Below are 19,252 nucleotides of genomic sequence, written 5' to 3' on the forward strand. Positions count from 1 at the left end.
ACTTAGGATTTATTCCAGAGGTGACAGAGGCAAGACATCCAAGCTGGGGATAGCAATTGTATTTTAGAAAGATAATTCTCGGGCCGGCCCGTGGCTCACTCGGGAGAGTGTGGTGCTGAGAACACCAAGGCCCCGGGTTCGGATCCCATATACGGATGGCCGGTTCGCTCACTGGCTGAGCGTGGTGCTCACAACACCAAGTCAAGGGTTAAGATCCCCTTACCGGTCATCTTTTAAAAAAAAAAAAAAAAATAGAAAGATAATTCTCACTCACAGTGGGCTGGAGAATGGATTATAAAGGAGAAGCTGGAGCCTGGAAGGTCCATTACAACACTGAGATGATGGTGCACTCACTGTTATTTTCCATTTGCAGCAAAGACCTTTGGGATTATGATTTTTCACCCTTCAACCAAAGCCAAGACATCAAACTATGACAACTACTGTTGCTGTTTAATCTTGACTAGTCACTAGTTTCTTCTGAAGCTTATACCACCTCCCCATCTTCATGTGGGCAGAACATTCCTTTCACTTTTCCTCAAATGCATCACAATTTACTCTTCTCTCCAATCTCTCTACACCATAGTATACAAATGGACACAATAAGGATATGGTTTTGCATCTAAATAAGTAGATCTGGACAGCATCTGTGAAACAAGAAAACATAGAAATCAATCACTAGGGAAACATATGAAATAAGGAAAAAGAGGCTTAAAGAGTGGACAGAGGATGAGCAACCAGCAAAATAAACTAGTGAAGTATACTCCAAGATATCTGATCCCCAGCAGTTATGACTGACGAGAGCAGCCACAGGTATGAAACATCCCCAAAATATACCAAACAGTCAGGTTATCTGGATGTAACCCAAAATCCAGCTGTCTGACCAAGCCCACATTCTTCACTCATCTTGTGGAAGTGAAAATTGGTACAATCTATGAAGAGAGTCATCTGACAGAATCTATTATAATTTTAAGCACACATAGGTTTGACCTAGAGATTCCACTCTTAGGTATTTAGCCTATAAACATATTAGAACATTTGCAAAACTACTTTAAAAGGGATTATTTAAATAAATGATGGGACTTCTAATCATGAAATACTATGCAACCAAAATCTATAACAAAAAAAGAGTTCTATATATGTTGCTGATATGGGAAGATATACCCAAGATATCTCATTAAGTGGGGGGGCGGGAGAGAAAGAAATGCAGAAGATGATGTTAAGTATGCCACCATTTGTGTGAGGAAAAAATAATGTATAAATTTCCAGTTAACACAAATGCTTGAAACATCTCTTGGAGAATACTGAAGAAATTGATAACAATGGGACCAGAACAGCTTGAAAACTGAGGAAGGAATGATACTTACTTTTCATTGTATACCTTTTGGTATTTTTTGAATTTTATGCCATGTGTACAGAATACCTATTCAAAATATACAGTTAGTTTAAAAAATAAGCTACTACAGCCAGTGCAGTGGTGCACACCTGTAGACCGAGGTACACAGGAAGCTGAGGCAGGAGGATCACTTGAACACAGGAGTCCTAGGCTGTCATGCACTGAGCCTAACATCGGGTGTTCAGCATCAATATGGCTCAGCATCAATATGGTGACCTTCCTGGAGCAGGGGACCACCAGGTTGTCTAAAGAGGGGTGAACAGGCCCAGGTCAGAAACAGAACAGGTCAAAACTTCCGTGTTGCAACAGCCAAGAGATGGAATCAACCTAAATGCCCATCAGCAGATGAATGGATTAAAACCTGTGGTATATGGTTAGGGCATGATGCTATAACACCAAGGTCAAGGGTTCGGATCCCTGTACCGGTCAGCCGCCAAAAATAAAAAATACGAAACTTTAAAAAATTTAAAAACTGTGGTATATACACACAATGGAATATTATTCAGCTATTAAAAAAAATGATATCCTATCATTTGCAGCAACATGGATGGAACTGGAAGCCATCATGTTAAGTATAGTAATCAGGCACAGAAGACAAATATTGCGTGATCTCACTCATATAAGAAATCTTTTTTTTTTTAAAGTGGTTCTCATAGAAGTAGAGAGCAGAATAAAAGTTACCAGAGGTCAGGAGGGGAAGGAGTGAAGGAGAAGTGGTAAACTAACAGATACAAAACTATGCTGTCTACCCTAAGTGAATCACTGTGCAGTATATGCATGTATTGAAACAACACACTACCCCCATCAAGAACACAGATTCAATCACATAAGAATGTTCACAAACTATTTTATATATATATTGTAGGATAAAGAAATAATTGTGTAACTCTTGTCAGTTCTAACATTTCAGCATAAGAGAAAAGAGATAAAAGCATAAAACAAAAAGAGAGGATAAATATCCTGGATATGTTAAATTTGAGTTGGAAGTATTAATATGAACTCGATTTTTAAACCTATCTATCAATCTATCTCCTAGCCCTAATCACTCAAGGGACCTAGAAACAATCTTAAACCAGTGGCAATGAGCACACGTAGTATCCAGATTTTATATCCTAAATACCACTCCCCATTAAATGGAAGTAGGGCTTCTTGGAGAAAGAGCCAATTCCAAGTCTGAGGCAAGAAATACACGGGAAGGCTGGGATAAGTGCTCCCATGCGTTGTGTGACCTCTACGGCATACTTAAGGACTTTTCTTAGCTAAAGAGCCAACAATATATGTGCAATTTATTGTACTTAAGTAATACCTCAATAAAGTTTTTTTTTAATTAAGAAGAAGAAGGAGGAGGAAGAGGAGCTGTTCTTAAAGTATGGTCTGAAAATTCTTCAGAGACTCTAAGACCCTTTCAGGGCACCTGCAAGGTCAAAACTATTTTGGGGGACTGGATGGTTAGCTCAGTTGGTTAGAGCATACTGCTGATAACAAGGTCTAGGGTTTGATCTCTACACTGACTAGTCGACAAAAAAAAAAAAAGAAATTAATAGTATTACTAAAATGTCATTTACCTTTTCACTACTCACATTTGCACTGATGGCACTAAAGCAAAGATGGATAAAAATCCTGGCCTTTTAGCCCAAATCAAGGCAGTGGCATCAAAGTGTACTGGTAGTCATCATGTTCTTCACTATCACGCAGTAAAAACAGACAAGTAGATAGGTAGATAGGTATGTAGGTAGATAGGGAGGTAGAGAGGTAGACATGGGAGCTGGCTGGTTGGCTCAGTTGGTTGGAGCCTTGTAACACCAAGGTCAAGTGTTCAGATCCCCATACTGACCAAACACCAAAATAAGATAGATAGCCACTTTTATTTAAAATCATTTATTTTTATGTCTCAATCCTAATTACACCTCTTTTTAATATTCTGTGTGGTGAACAGGAAGTCCACATAAAGCATTTCTGCTGCATGCCAAAGTATGATGGTTGCCCCAAGGGAAAACATTTCCATGATGGTTCCAGTCCTGAGCTGTACTAGCAGCTTTTTCATGGAACACCATTTTTACTTGAAAGAACAACTGACAGATGTGGCGTGATTATTTAGACTTGGGTAGTTGGCACATTGTCTCAAACTTAAATGAGATGAACCTGTCACTTCAAGGAAAACAACTGACAGTGTTGATTGCCAGTGATAAAATTTGAGCTTTCAAGCAAAAATTAGAATTTGCACAAACTTGAATCTGCCACTATGAGCTTAGCAGCTTCTCAACACTTGAGAATTTTCTGATGAGATCAATGGTGATAATAACAAATGTGGTTCTTTTAATGTTGTGTAATGAAATGTGTCAACGTTAGGAAGATCTGCATAATTCGGTCAACCAATGTTTTCCACATGACCAGTGCATGGTGTCACAAAATCATGTATGGGTAAAAAATCAATTCGAAGTACAAAATAAATCAATGAATTTTTAATATAACAGAGGACAAAAAGTTCATTGATATAAACTCAGATTCTATATTAAAACTAAATTTTAAGAAATTACCACCTGTCAATCTTGGCAGGGTATCAAAGAATAATATCTATGATTATTTTAAAAGCCTACTAAAATACTCCTCCACATTCCAGCTATATGTCTATGTGAGGCTGGATTTTCTTCAGCTGCTTCAACCAAAATAACATATTGAAACAGACTGAATGCAGAGGCAAATATGAGAACCCAGTGTCTTCTATTAGGCCAGAAATTGTGGAAATTTGCAAAAATGTGAAACACCACCACTTTTCTCATTAAATCCTTTTTATTTTGGAAAATATAGCTATTTTCATAAACATTTGTTATTTGTTTTAACATCTGTAGGGTTTGTTATTGTTATTTTTAAATGAATTAATGAATATATATATATTTTAAAGTTTCTGTCTTAATTTCTTTTATAGTAAATGTAGATCAATAGAACCCACAAAATAAAGGCTCAATAAATTTTAAGAGTAAAAAAGGGTCCTGGAGACCAAAAAGTTTGAGAACTGCTGGTTTCACTGACCAGAGAAAGTCACTTTAGAATGTATCTACTTTTTGTTCAGGAAAAATCGATGAGTGGCCTTTCTTAGTTATGTAAATATATGATGAACAGGCACCTACTGCTCTGGGAGAAAGGGTAAAGGACCTTTTGTGACCTGACAAAGTCTGTCCCTCAAACCTTGGTATACAGAGGTGGTCCCTGGGAGTAAATCTACATGGGGAACAAGAAGCATCCTGGAAAGAAAGCAATCAAACCCTGGCCCATTCTCTTTGAGATTCAGTGTCCTTGCAACCACTCTGAAGGCTTGAGAACTGGTGGGAACAAAGGACAGCAAAGGCTTCAAAGGGGGGAACTCACCATGAGACAGAGAAGAATTCTACACAGGTGACCCAGGGCCTAGAAGGCCATTCAGGAGGAATAGCTCCTACAGAGTGCGAAATTGAGGACGGCAAACCTCTCTGGATCCAGCTAACTTTGTCCCTGTGGTTAGGTCTCAGGAATAATGATTCAACATGAATGTGAACCAGAAGAGCAATTCTTTGGGAGCCCACAAGTGGGCATCTACAGAGATCTGGACTAGCAGGGGCATTGGTCCAGCACTGGGGCTGAGCCACTCCTCAGCCGTGATACCACAGGACAATGACATAAGGAACAGCAGCCCTCAACCAGAGCCCACTTATGAACTGATTCAAATATCTAGCTTTTTCTCTGCCTGATGTTTGAAAGCAGAATTTATCCCTTTTAACTAAATAAGCCCCTATTATTCTCGGATAACTGGGGAGAGGTGGACATCTTCAAAAGAGAGATTCGGGACTTCATGCAAATGTGGGACATCAATTGATTAATGAGATGAATCTGTATAGCAGGTTGGCAAACCAGTTATAGTTGTCCAGGATGCTGTGTTAGGCAGCAGGGAACAAGATGCGATCCCCAGGTTCAAAGAGCTTACAGCTGCCAGAAAGAAACAGGAAAATGGGCATTTATGTTATGGAGAGATAAATTCTATATAAAGAAGTACAGAGTGCTATGGGAACAGATACATGTCCAAGTCTAAAGGGGTGGGGCTGATTAGCTCACTTGGTTAGAGCACGGTGCTGATAACACTATGGTCAAGGGTTTGGATCTCCATTCCTAAAAGGGCTGTAGAAATGGATTCCCAAACTACATTAATTAGGACATTTATTGCTAGCTAGTAAAACAAACAACTCCTAAATGCTAGTGATCTAACACAATAAATAATTATATTTTTGTTCAGCTCTGGCAGATTTCTTGGTGCTCTCCTCTGAAAGTGTCTTAGGCATCCAGGCTGCTTCTACCTTGTAGCCACACCAACTTACAGCTTCAAAGCTACCTTAGCATCATCCAACTGGCATATAGGGTGGGAGTGTGAAAGGGATGGTGGGAAAGTTACAAATTGGGCCTGGAAGTAACACACACAACTTTCACTCATATTCCACTGGCCAGGACTAGCCCCATGGGTCCATCCAGGTGCAAGACATGGGTAATGTAGGTTTTCTGGGTGCCAGGAAGAAAATGAAATGGTGTGGTGAACACATAACACTTTCTCTGCCCCAGGGAAGATGCAATTTCCAAGGGAAAGGATGAAGGAATCAATGCAGAAGGTGAAGGGGAGAGGCAGAACATTTGGGAGAGACAGCACTGCACATTAGAAGCCCCAGTGGCCAAAGTCCAGGGTTTAATCCCTGTACCGGCCAGCACCACAAAATTAATTAATTAATTGAAAGCCCTAGAGAGATGAAAGATCTTGATGGGAAGCAGCTGGGGTGGAAAATGTCCATGGAAGTTGTGGTAAGCCATGAGGCTGCAAAGGTAAGCAGGACCCTATCCCGAAGAATCTGTGCACCATGTCAATTAAACTGGACTAGAGGCTGGCCAGTTAGCTCAGTTACTTAGCATGTGGTGCTGATATCACCAACATTCAGGGTTCTATCCCTGTACTGGCCAACTGCAAAAAAAAAATGATTAAAAATTAAACTTGACTTTTATCCTAAGTGGGTTTTAAACAGGGAGTGGTGTGATCATATTTGTGCTTCTGCAAAATCATTCAGACTGCAGCACAGAGCACAAATTAGGAAGAGGTGAGACCAAAAGCAGGGAAGTCACTTAGGAAGTTGTTGGCAGTAATCTGGAGGAGAAACTCTGATCCAGGGTTGTGGCGATGGGTATCAAGAGGAGCAGAAGGATCTTAGAAAGAATTGTAGTAACTGAGCATTTGATAGTTGTTTGAATGAGGAATAGGGAGATGAAGGTGAGAGAGGATGAGGTGGTGCCATTTACTGACAGAGAGTTTTTTTAAAAAAGAGCAGTTTTAAGGGGAATTATGATATGCTTGTGGAACAGCCAAGTGAAGCCAAAAGGGGCTTGAAAAACTGGGACTAAAAACAGATCTTAACTGGAAATAAAGGATGTGGAGTTATCAATCTAGAGATGGGGCTTGAGGGCTGGCCAGTTAGCTCGATTGATTAGAGCGTGGAATTATAACACCAAAGTTAAGCGTTTAGATCCCCATACTGGCCAGCTGCCAAAAAAAAAAAAAAAAAAAAGAGAGATAGAGAGAGAAGGAGATTGGGCTTGAGACTATGACTGTGGATTATCAAGGGACAGTGTGAAGAGCAAGAATAGAAGCAGTGAGGTGCTATTAAGTGTTTAACAATCATGTCTCCAGCTAAAGAAGGCCTGATTTGTAGTATTTGCTGAGGTCTGTGGTGTAAATACTCCCACCATGGTCAATTTCAAGCTAGCACTGAGCATAGAAGAGATGCACCCAGTCAGTTCTTACAAGCTACTGTGAGCCAGCTCCAGCACACCACTGAATAGAAAAGCGACCTGCATACAATTCTAACACAGATATTTAAGGGACAGAAAGAACAAAAGAAATCCTGAAAGAAGAAACCATCCTAGGAGCATCAGAAAAAAAAGAATATAAAGGAGGAAATCGACAACGATTCACACTCTCCACTCTCCTCTTCCCCCCAAAATAAAATAAGATAAAAACCAAAAAGTGTCCAATAATTTAGCATCCAAGAGGTCATTAGTATCCTTGATAAGATCAATTTTAATAGACTGGCAGGAATACGAGACAGATGATGATAGGCCTAGAAGTAAATGTGAAATCGGATGTTGGAAACCACGAGAGTAGATAACACTTAGACACCACAGATAGTCAGGCTGAATTCTATTTTCCAACAGAGAACAGAGTTGGACTAATCATTCAAAACCATAATAGCACTATCCTTTACTCCCCTCCATCCCACTCCCTGACGCACACATAAATGCTTAATTTCTGTACTTAAATGCCTCTCTCAATGGACCTCAAACAAAGTTCATTTCCCTAGGAGGGATGGAGAAATGTATGGAATGTGTGCTGGACTGTGCTATTGTCAATTTGTTTACCTACAATTCCCAGAATCCCTTTCCTTGTCTGGTCCAAGTTAGAATTAGCCAAAAGAGAAACTTGAGTGAAATTTGACAGGCACAAGTGAAGAAGCAGCGTTACTCTCAAGAGGTCCACAGTAGATAAGATGGACAGACTCAGAGGTGCTTGGCAGGCCCCAGCCCATCATCATTCTCTTTCACTCTGTATCCAGCTCATCTTCCCAGCCATTTGTCCTAAAACCAACAGCAGCCCCAGGCAAACTACCAGGTGTGTGAGCGCAGAACCACAAAACAACACCTTCCTAAGACTTATCTGTGAGCTCTCCCTTTGGGCTCCCACTGCAGGGCCTGAATGGTCCTTGACCTCTCAGATGTCTGCAGCTCCAACTTGTTCACTCACTCCAGTGCTTCCAGCAGACTGGATAATGACTCTTCTTTTTTGGGGGGGAAAAGAGCACTTTTATTTTAATAGAAATATAAACGAATGCAAGCTTTTTGAAGGGTAATTTGCCATTACATTTTAACTCCTAAGAAATGACTCTTCTTTTGATCCTTTAACTTCCCTCCCAGACCTTCACTGCTGTTGTTTCACTTACATTTGTGTGATGTCTCTAGTTCCTAAAATAAATCCCTTATCTCTATAATGTTCTTGATGGTTCTGCTTCCCTGGCTGAACCCTGACAGGTACAATTGTTAGTACTGGGAGTGAGATGCAGTCGGAACCAAACCCGAAGTATGCAGCTTTGGTTTTGAGAATGGGCGATGGGTAGAGGCTAGAAAAGAAGCAAGGAAACTGTTAGCAAAGATTGGAAAAATAATTAAAGAACCATTAGAGGTTGAAAAAGTGGTGAAACATTGCTATTGCATGCTGCAAATGGTGACTTGTGTTATAGAGGAGTGAAGCAATTGGCAAAACTGACACCTGTGCTAACTTGGAAGATAGAAAATGTGCCTAATGAATTTTTGGATTTAACTGCGGTGATTTTTCAAGCAGAATGTTGGAAGCACAAGTTGGTTAGTCCTAGCTGCATATGATAAAGTACTGCAATAGAGACAGAGGCTAAAGAAGGAACCACAGTCAGCAAGCAAAATTTAGAGGAAACACAACATTCAGGACTTGCTTATGTTGGAAAACAAAACTATTTCACATATTCAGCTGATCCAGCCAGCAAAAGATTCTCAGAGTAAGGAATGGCCTCAGGGTAAAGACCAAATCAAGGGTTTGGCTCTAAGACCCTTTGCTAAGACTTCAGAAACATTAAAGGAAGTGCCTAGCAGACTCTCAGACAAAAGAGCTTCTAGGAATCTTAAGGACATGGCCCCAAAGAGGACTAATCCCTAAATAGCTGTGAATAAGTCTAAAAGGTGAACCTGTCTCAAAAGGAATTGTGGATGTGACTCTTGTCTAATGGAGTAGACCATAAACCTGATACATAGAAAGCCCACAGTTTTTTGAAGGACTTGTGTCAGCTTGGGTTAAAAAAGACTGAGATTGTCCAAACTGCAAGAAGACCTCTAGGCCCCCAAGTTTCTATGGGTAGGAAGCAGGCTGAGGAATCCACTCAGCTACAAACACAGGCCACGTTTTATGGAAAAGAGGATACCTCAAAGAGTAGAACCCAAATCCCTGAGGTCAGAGCTACGAGCCTCAAAGAACAACAGAGTAAAGAGCCTGTCCCACAAAGCAGAACCAGGCCACAGTCAATGAACAGTCCCTGCCAACACACGCCCAGTTGGATTTCAAAATTGCTGTGAACCAGTGATTGCTGTTTACCTCCTGCTCTTTCCCTTTTTTAATAGAAGAGTCCGCTATATGTTGAGTGAGGGGCAGATAATATCTTTGTTAGCTCACAGATCTTTGGATTGAGAATATCCAGTGGATCCCCCCCAAATTAAAATAGAATTACCATATATAATCCAGCAATTTCACTATTGGAATAGTATTCACTATGGAATACTATTCAGCCGCTAAAAATGATGAAATGCTGTCACTTGCTGCAACATGGATGAGCCTGGAGTACACTATGTTAGGCAAAATCAGCCAGGCACAGAAAGATAAATACTGCATGTTCTCACTCATATGTGGAATCTAAAAAAGTTGATCTCATAGAAGTAGGTAGAATACTGGTTACTAGAGGCTGGGAATGAATGGTAGCAGGGAGGGCATAGGGAGAGGTTGGTCAACAGATACAAAATCATAGGTAGACTGAATAGACATTTTTCAAAGGAAGACATACAAATGGCCAATGTGTACTGTAAAAAATGCTCTACATCGCTAGTCATCAGGGAAATGATAATTAAAACCACACCAAGATATCATCTCACCCCAGTTAGATTGGCAATAATCAAAAAGATGGAGAATAACAAATGCTGGCGAAGATGTGGAGAGTGGGGAATTCTCCTACAGTGTAGGTGAGACTGTAAATTAGTAGATCCATTATAGAAAACTGTATGGAGGTTTCTCAAACAACTACAGATAGATCTAATCATACAAACAGCAATCCCACTTTTAGGTATATACCTAAAGGAATGGGAGTCATTATGTCCAAGAGATACCTGCACTCACGTGTTCGTTGCAGCTCTATTTACAGTGGCCAAGATATGGAACCAACCTAAATGTTCACTGATGGACGACTGGATAAGGAAAATGTGGTATATATACAGTATGGAATACTACTCAGCCATAAAAAGGAACGAAATTCTGTCGTTTATAGAAACATAGATGAGCTTGGAGAAAATTATGTTACGTGAAATAAGCCAGGCACAGAGGGAAAAATACTGCATGTTCTCATTCATAAGTGGGAGCTAAGAGAGAAAGAAGGGGGTAAAGAAAGACCACAGTGGTGCATTGGACTTGCAGAGGGAGAGGACATACCTAGGGTCGCATGGGGGTGGGGAGGAGGAAGGGGGATGGAGGTCGGGAAGAGGTTGGGTGGGGGACACAATAATTTTATTCCATAGTGTATATATGCCACATTTTACTTGTCCAGTCATCTGTAGATGGACATTGCTGCTGGGAATGCTATGATCATCACCTAAAGAAGCCTAAGTGAGCCTCCTAGAAGATGAGAGACCCCATGGAGAGAGACTGAGTCATCCTGGCTGTCTCAGCTGAGGCTCGAGACATGTGAGGGAACCATTCTACACCACTCAACACCAGTCAATCTGACTCAGACCAGGAAACTCACAGCTCAACTCAGTGAATCATGAGAAACAACAAACTTTTTTTGTTGTAAGCCACTAAGATTTGGATGATTTGTTACTCAGAAAAAGCTAAGTGACACAGGGTTATTTTAGAGTTGTGCAGATGACTAGGGAATGTTACTGGCATTTAGTTGGAGGAGGTGAGGTTCATTAAATATCTAGCAATGTGTATAAGCAGTCCTGCACAATGAATAATTATCCCACCCAATTGCCAGTAATGTCCCCACCAAAGAACACTGGAACCATGCCTGAGCTTGCCACACCATTTGAAAGAAAGAAGAACTAAAGGAAATTAATATTTATTGAGTGCCTTATCTGTATCAAATATTTTACGTGCACTACTTCATTGATTCTACACAACAACCTTCTGTGTTAGTCCCACTTACATAAAACTGAGACTCAGAGAGGTAACTCGGTTGTCTCATGTCACATAACTGATAAGTGACAGCACCAGGACTTGAACTCATGCCGCCAAACATCATCTCAAAGAGGCCTTTCCTGACCTACTCCAAGGTGTCCTCCACGCCCTTCACCACCGCTCTCTGCTATGTTATCTTTCTTTTTCTCATAGCACTTATCTCTGTGTGAACTGGTGTGTTTGTTTACTTGCTGTCAGCAGCCCTCTACCAGAACCTCTACCAGAATGTAAGTCACACAGAAGCAGAGATTTGGGGGCAATTATTGTGAAATGAATGAAGTTAATAATTGACTTTCCACCAAACCTAGATGCCCAAATGCAGGCTGATTTCTCCCAGCTTCTGTTCCTATTGGTCTCCGCTCCCTTTTCCTCTCCACTGGCTCTGATTAATGTGGCCCAGTCTATGACTAAAGGAACTTCAGAAATCCTCTCATACAATCCCTTCATTTTCCATGTGAGAAAAATGAGGCTTATTGACTCAGGGATAGTCCTTCTGAATCTACATGTTGGTCTCAACACTTCTATGGCTTTCCTGGCCCTATTTATTCATCTTTCAAATGTGGGTAATAACTACCCTGCCTGGCTTATCAAGTCGCTCCATGGATGATATAAAACAATGTGACTTTCTTAAATCTCACCAGCCTCAGGGATGAAAGTCAAATGTCACAATTACAGATAGTAAACTTGGGCCTATGGTGGCTTCACATATGCTAACAGGATCTTGAAAAACTGTAACTCTTTAATTGGGCCACAGTTTAGACGCTTGCTGTATCAACAAATTCTCTCCCAACTTTAGATCATTGTAATAGTTGCAGATAACAAGACAAATATGATTATCTATTGCTGTGTAAGAAACACACTCCATGCTTAGTGGCTTAACACAATAACAGGGCTGTCTGATTAGCTCAGTTGGTGAGAGTGTGGTGTGGATAACACTAAGGTCCAGGGTTCAATTCCTGTACTTGCCAGCACCACTCCCCTCAACCTAAAAAAAAAAAACAATGATTTATTACTTCTCATGATGCTGTTGGTGATGTGATCCTTCAACTGATTTTGCCGGGGCTCATTCCTGTAGCTGCATTCAGTTAGTGGCTGCGCTGGGGACGAGGCCCCTTCTCATGATCCTTCATCCCAAGCTTCTCTGTGGCACAGCATCTCAAGAGGACAAAGATGGAAGCTGCAAAGCTCCTTGGGGCCTAAATTCCAGAACTCCTACACCATCACTTCCACCCTACCCCATTAGTCAAAGCAAGTCTCAAGACCAGCCCACATTCCAGGGGGTAGAGTATAGATTCCACTTCTGGATGAGAGGAGCTGCAAAGTCACGTTGCAAAGGGCTGTGCCTTCTGGAACAGGAGAAACTTGTGGGCATTAAGACAATTGTTCGGCATGTAAGTATAATTAATGACATAACTGTGATTTCTAAAGTGTGAAGGAAAGTAATATTCAAATAAAGCTATTCTCCAATTATAAGATCATTATAAACATTACAAAAGTTTATCCCTTCCCCTAAACATACTCATACCAGGAGCAATTCTCCCTCACCACTGGCCATTTGATTTCTAGTTCTTTTTCATGCAGAAACTTTCTTCCCGCTTTCCAGTTAGCTGCCGCAATACTGTCTTCAGTGTTGCAGCTTGGCAGTTACCTAAGTTTCCTACTTATTTTGGCTACTTGCCATCTAGCATATTAAGTCCCCTGAGACATGCTGTTAAAGGCAACACTCCTGGAACTGTCTATTGCATTTTTTCCACGCTTGTTGGGAAGAGCAAGACTCCCACAGAGCAAAGCAATCTCCTTTGAATCGAGCAGGGGGAAAAAACTGGGAAGAGCTGGACTCTGACATGCAGCTTTTGCTAAAGCCTACAGTACTACTTTTAAGTAGTTGGGTGGGCATTAACTTTTAATGGAGCTTTTTTTGAGTTTCTCAATGATTTTTGGAGCCAATAGATATTTTATAAGAACTAAAAGAAATACCTGAATTTATTCTGAGGACTATTCCTCAATTTTTTGTTTAATCAGCAAAAGAAACGCAAACTGCTTCCTTTATCTACTTTTAACCATTTGTTTAAGAAGTGGAACAGGCTCAGTTCAAGTCACAAATTACAAAAAATTTTGAAGATAGTATTTATTTTTACACGTTCTGAAAATATTGGTGTCTACCATCGTAGACAAAAGAAGTTAAAAATCTGGTGGCAACAAGATGAGTCCAGAATAAGAATATAATTAACTAAAGTAAGTAAGCTTTCTAAGTTATCCATAAATACTTCTAAATTTGAATTACTATTCATGTCAAAACATTACCTCTGAGATTTTATGATTACTGCATTTGGTACTATTTACTTAGCTGATAACATTAATTTACAAGGAAATAAAACAAAATACATTGAAGGAAAAATTGATGCCAAAATCGTAAGCTAACAAATTTTCTGCTCAAAAGGAAAATAGAAAACAGATTTTTATGATACATTAAGGAGAATTTAAATGTATTTTAATTTTTCTATTGAGTCTAATATTCTATTTCTCATTAGTAATTTTAAAATTCTTATAATGTGCAATTAACTATTTCATGAAGATTTGAATATTTTCATATAAGGAACGTGCCAGCGTTTCCAATCAATTTATGTTATTTAATTTATGTAAGATCATTATGTCTATGTACATAAATCTACATGTGTATTATGAACTGAATTTATTTGAAACATCCTATATTTAATAAATCACAAACTTTTGGATGATGTGCATATTTTCTCCATTGCTCTTAATATACTGAGCATAATTGTTCATCTATGTAAAGCTGATTTTCTTTTTTGTGCTCATTGTTGTTTAGATTTTTATTTATATAGTCAGACACTAACTTTTAAGCTTTTAGATAGTATATCTGTCTAATATATCACTTCTTACAGGGGTTTCCCCCAGAGCACTATAAATCTGCAATGAGAAGGAAGTATGGGCAAGTGAGTTACAAAAATGTTCAGGAAAGAATTCTTGCTAAAGATTTCACACACAATTGAATATTTTGCACTTTAAGTTATTCTCATCATGTTATCTCCAAAGGGTCACTCATTAGGTTTTCACTCGCGCTGATGACCTTAATTAGATTTGTTCCAGATTTATGAGGACTGTAAAATTAGGAAACTTTCATTAAAAAAAAAATTAAAACCCCCGGATGGTTTCCCAAAGCACACCCAGCATTACTTAGGACTTTATTATTTCAGCTAGTTGGATATATCATATCTGCAGCTCCAGTCTGGTCTGTAAGAGTTCTGTGACTGATGCCTAATGAAACCAATTTTCACTCTGGCAGAACAAACTCAAGTTCTAATACTAACTTGAATTCCAGTTTCCTTTGGATGCCAGGAATCAGATCCTTTAAGAGGAAAGCATATCAGTGCCTCCGCTTATTTCATCTAAATAGCTAAAATGAATAATTGACTAAAATCAAGTCTAAAGTAGAAAACAAATTGTTAATTACTGAATTTGCTTTATTATTTTTTTAGCCTTCTTTCCCTTTTCTCCTTCATGGCCTCAATTTTCTAGAAATGTTACCTATCTTGACTATGGACCACTGACCTTCCTTAAACAGGAACAAATGCTTCAGTGCATTCACTCACCTTCACTAACAATCATATTACAGTCACAGGCCATTAACTGTCACTCACATTTTTATTGCTCTGCATCTGATGAACACTGATGCACTTGGGTGTTCTTCTGTACCAGAAAAATAAATAATAATTTAGACAGAATTCTAAAAGTTAGCATGTTTTGTCAATAGCTTCATTGTTCCTTCTGTCCATTCATCACATCTTGCCTGTTATCGAAATCTTTCCTTGCTTTCTGACATCATTAAAATTAGTCATTATTAAAGTCATCTCAAAAAGAGATACCTCTGCAACTTCTAAGATATTGTCAATCAGGAGTCATATTTTCAATATTTCAATTTCTATTGTATTTTCAAGCTTCTGAAACAAATATAATATTGTTGCACATTTCCTAAGATGGACTTTCATGGAGACAATGGTGTTATAGGAAAGATGATGTTTATCTAACAATTTAAGCATTGCAACTTGGTGACTATGATGGTCTGAAAAAATCAACATCGGTTTTCCTATTATCAGAACAAATTAAAGTACATGTTCTGGAGTCCTACATGTCTTACATTTGAGTGAGAAAAATCACTGCAAAGAACACTTAGGACTTAAGTTTGTATTCACCTAGTTTCACTAAAATATCTTTTGAGTACACATTCTTTACAACAATCACACATTATTTTACAAGACCACTGAAAGGATTCTCATATTATTTTAGTTTTGTTTTTCACAAAAATCAGATTTAATTAAAGCTCCATAAAAAGGCCAAAAACACACAAATAATTCCACAGTTGCTAATTTTCCAGCCCCTTAAGGATAAGCAGGCATCACTTAAGTAATTTGAATCAGATAGTTTAAGTTGTTGGTGGTACAACTCAGTATCTCTCTCTATGGAATGCAGGTACTTGTTTAGTCAATTTCAATTAATATGAAATAGTTTTGTCAAAATATGACTGCAAATAGGAGAACCATCATTTTGAACATTTGGAACAACTATGGCTCATTTTTCATTATTCGTTAATATTCTGATATAAAAATACTGTTTAAACAGTTCATTAATAATATTTTCCATGCAATAACAAAAAAATAAATTCAGAGCAAAGATGATCATTTTATTAGTTTATCAAAGATCCTTGTTAAAGAGCAACAGTGTTCCCAACTTCAATGAAAACTTAAAACATAGGCCTAGATTTACAAATCATACATTACAAGCCGCTTAAGAAAAAGTCTGTGCATGGTGTACATGCTGAATGAGTGTTTGTGTTCGGGAAAGAAAGCCAGAGATATGAAGAGAAGGGGAAAGCCACAACTGCATAATGTTATCTCTCTTAGGAGATTTATTAATGGGAAGGGGGGAGAGAACTCAGGACAGTACCGGAAGAGAATTAGCCATCATGTCTAATTTACTACAGAATCCTTTGTCTTAGAAAATACACTAGAGGGAATACAAACCGTGTTGCATGTGTACGTATGGACAGATGTACACACACATTTTCTCTTTTGAAATGTTCATCTCAAATCTGCCTTAAATCAAAATGAGTTGAGCATCAAACAGGGGCTGGGTGAAAAAGAAACTTCTAAACAGTTTGCTCAACCCAGCAAATGCTTTAAAAGTGAAGTAATGAGCAGTATCTCTCGATTGCATAAACATGTCCAAGACTGACTGCTTCTCTGCATTTTCATTTTGAACGAAAGTGTTCAGGCTTGTAAAGAACAAAGAAAGAAAGCCTTTTTTCCATCCCTCCTTCCCTCTCTCCCTCTCCACAATTTGACCACGCAATTTTTCTTAGTTTTTCTTTCTAAATAAAGGTCTTTCTCCTTAAGTCTTTCTTTTGCCTGCGTTCCTTCCTTCCTTCCATCTCCACGACCACAAGTTTGACAATGATTTTCCACATCGCTGTGGGAAGGAGCCACCCGCGATCCCGGGGCTCAGCCCGCCTGATCGGAGCGAACCCCCACCCCTCGCAGCTCTCCCCGCTTCTCCGGGGTCCTCCTAGAGCCTGAGTACCCCCGGCAGGGCGCGTGGTGAGCCGGGAGGGGACCCGGGCGCCGCGCTGTGCGCTGAGCAACTTCTTTTCCCCAGGGAACACTGTGAGCTTAGAAACACGTCTGCGAGTGTTTCTTCTGGAGCCCTTGGACTGACCCAAACCCCTACCCTTCCCGCCCCGGTCCCCGGGGGAACCTAGACCTGTCGACCACTGAACGCTCTCGGATTCCCAACACCCACGCGCCCACTTCTGCCCTTCGGCCCGAGCGAGAAAGCGCGAGATGGGACTTGCATGGAGCCTATGGCCTCGGCGTGACCCGTGCAGAGGCGGGCCGTCGGTGGAGAGCGACGCGCGAGGAGCTGGGGGACGAGCGCGGAGCGGCGGGCACGGTCCGGGCTGCTGCGTGCCCCGCCGCGCGCCCCTGTCCCCGCCCCGAAGCGAGTGGTCGTGAGCGCGGATCGCTTTTCCTCTTTCTCCCCAGAAAGCGGCCTTTCTGTGAAGAAGGAAAAACCTAGGGGGAAAAAGGTCTGCTCGCGCGTTTGTTTTGGTTTTTCGTCTATTTGCTTCCCAATTAAAAAGCGGCCGCCTAGGCGACAGGCCTGCGGTTTCTACGGTGTAAAACGGATTAGAGGGAAAGCTCCAGCCCCTCTCGACTTTCGCTTGCGGTTTGCAACCCCCGGGGCGGGTCTGACCCCGCGGCACCTGCCGAGGCGAGCTGCCCCCTCGGCGGCCTGACCCGCGGACTCGGCTTCTCCCGGGCGGGGCCCACCCTATGCGCAACCCAGCCCGGGCCTGGCTGGGCGGAGCCGAGGCGGCGCGCCCCGGGGGAGGGAGGTTCCCACGGTGCCCGCAAACTGAGCGCCCCGGGCCGGCAGCCCGCCTCCCTTCCTCCGAGGCTCCGGGGCCCCCATCTCCTGGACGCCAAGGAGGAAAGAGCAAAAGAAGGGAATTTACTGCGGACGGCACCGGAACCTGGGTTGACTTGTTCGTTTCCTGCTCAGTGCTCGTTACGTTTCCCCCGAGGATCTGGAGTTCGCTGAGGACACACGCTTCCCGGAGACGATGGGTTCACATGCACATGCCATTCAGTTAAAGAGAGATATAAAAAAGAATGAAAGAAAAACGCCTCTTCCATCTTCTCCACGTTCCCTGGTCTCACCAAATAAACAAAGCATCCCAGCGAGATCGGCCTGAAGCCGGGGGAGCCGGGGGTGCGCGAGGCGAGGTCCCCCCGCGGGCCTCCCGCGCCGCCCCGGCCTCTGGCACCTGCACCTGCCCGCGAGCTTGCGGGCTGTGAGCGCTGAAGGAGATGCCCAGACTGGCCAGTTTCGTCCTGAGCACTTGGATCCGCACGACCCATGGCGTGTCAATCCTCTTCGACCCTTTCCTGCGGGTCTCCTGCTTTTAATAAACTAAAATAAAAGTTTGCTTTCGGGTTAAAGAAACGTCGTTCTGGTCTTTCCGCCCTGACTGACGCGGGTTTTACGCATCCTCTTATACCCGCAGGGAATTGTCAATCTTGACTGTCAAGATCCATAGCGGGGCATCCGCGGGCGAAGTCCTGAAGGTGGTGGAGCCAAGGGATCAAAGAAATAGCAGCGATCGGCACACTCCGACCGTTCTGGACTGCCAGGCCCGCTCGTGGGGGAGGCTTGCAGCGGGTGGAGGGAAGGCTGTGGGCTGCGGGTTGCGGGCTGGGGACCGCGAGAGCTGCACGCGAGGGTGGGGGACTAGGCGGGTTCCACCTTAAGAGCCGGGTCTGCGCGGCGGCTGCGGGGGCGCCCAGCACCTGCAGGGGGCGCTGCTACCCCGCGGTTCCGCCCGCGCCGGCGGGCGCCGCCTATCTCGCAGCTCCGGGGCCTCGGTCCCCGGAGGGGGTGGGGACGCTGGGGGAGGAAGGGAGCGAGTGCAGCCGTTAGGTAAGGAACCCGAGCCCTCCCGGATTGAGAAGCGGCCTCAGTGAGGCGTTTGCTGGAGGGAGCTTTCCATCATTCGGCTGCGAGAGGAAATGTGGGGAGGTGCCCTGCCCTACCCCCACCGCCTGCCTTCCTGCCTCCTCCACCTCCGCTCCCCGACCCCGACCCCGACCGTGCTTCCCAGACCCTTTGTTCTCGAGCTTGGGAGCTGCGGAGTGGGGGTTCCCCGGGGAAGAGGTCCCCCCGCTCCACTCGGAGGAGAGGGGACTGTGGCCTCACCGCCCACTCTCAGCCCTCCCCAGCGGCGTCCCCTCGTCCCACGGCCCGTCCCCTCGCGT

Source organism: Cynocephalus volans, chromosome 6, assembly GCF_027409185.1.
Source record: "Cynocephalus volans isolate mCynVol1 chromosome 6, mCynVol1.pri, whole genome shotgun sequence".
Classification (NCBI taxonomy): domain Eukaryota; kingdom Metazoa; phylum Chordata; class Mammalia; order Dermoptera; family Cynocephalidae; genus Cynocephalus; species Cynocephalus volans.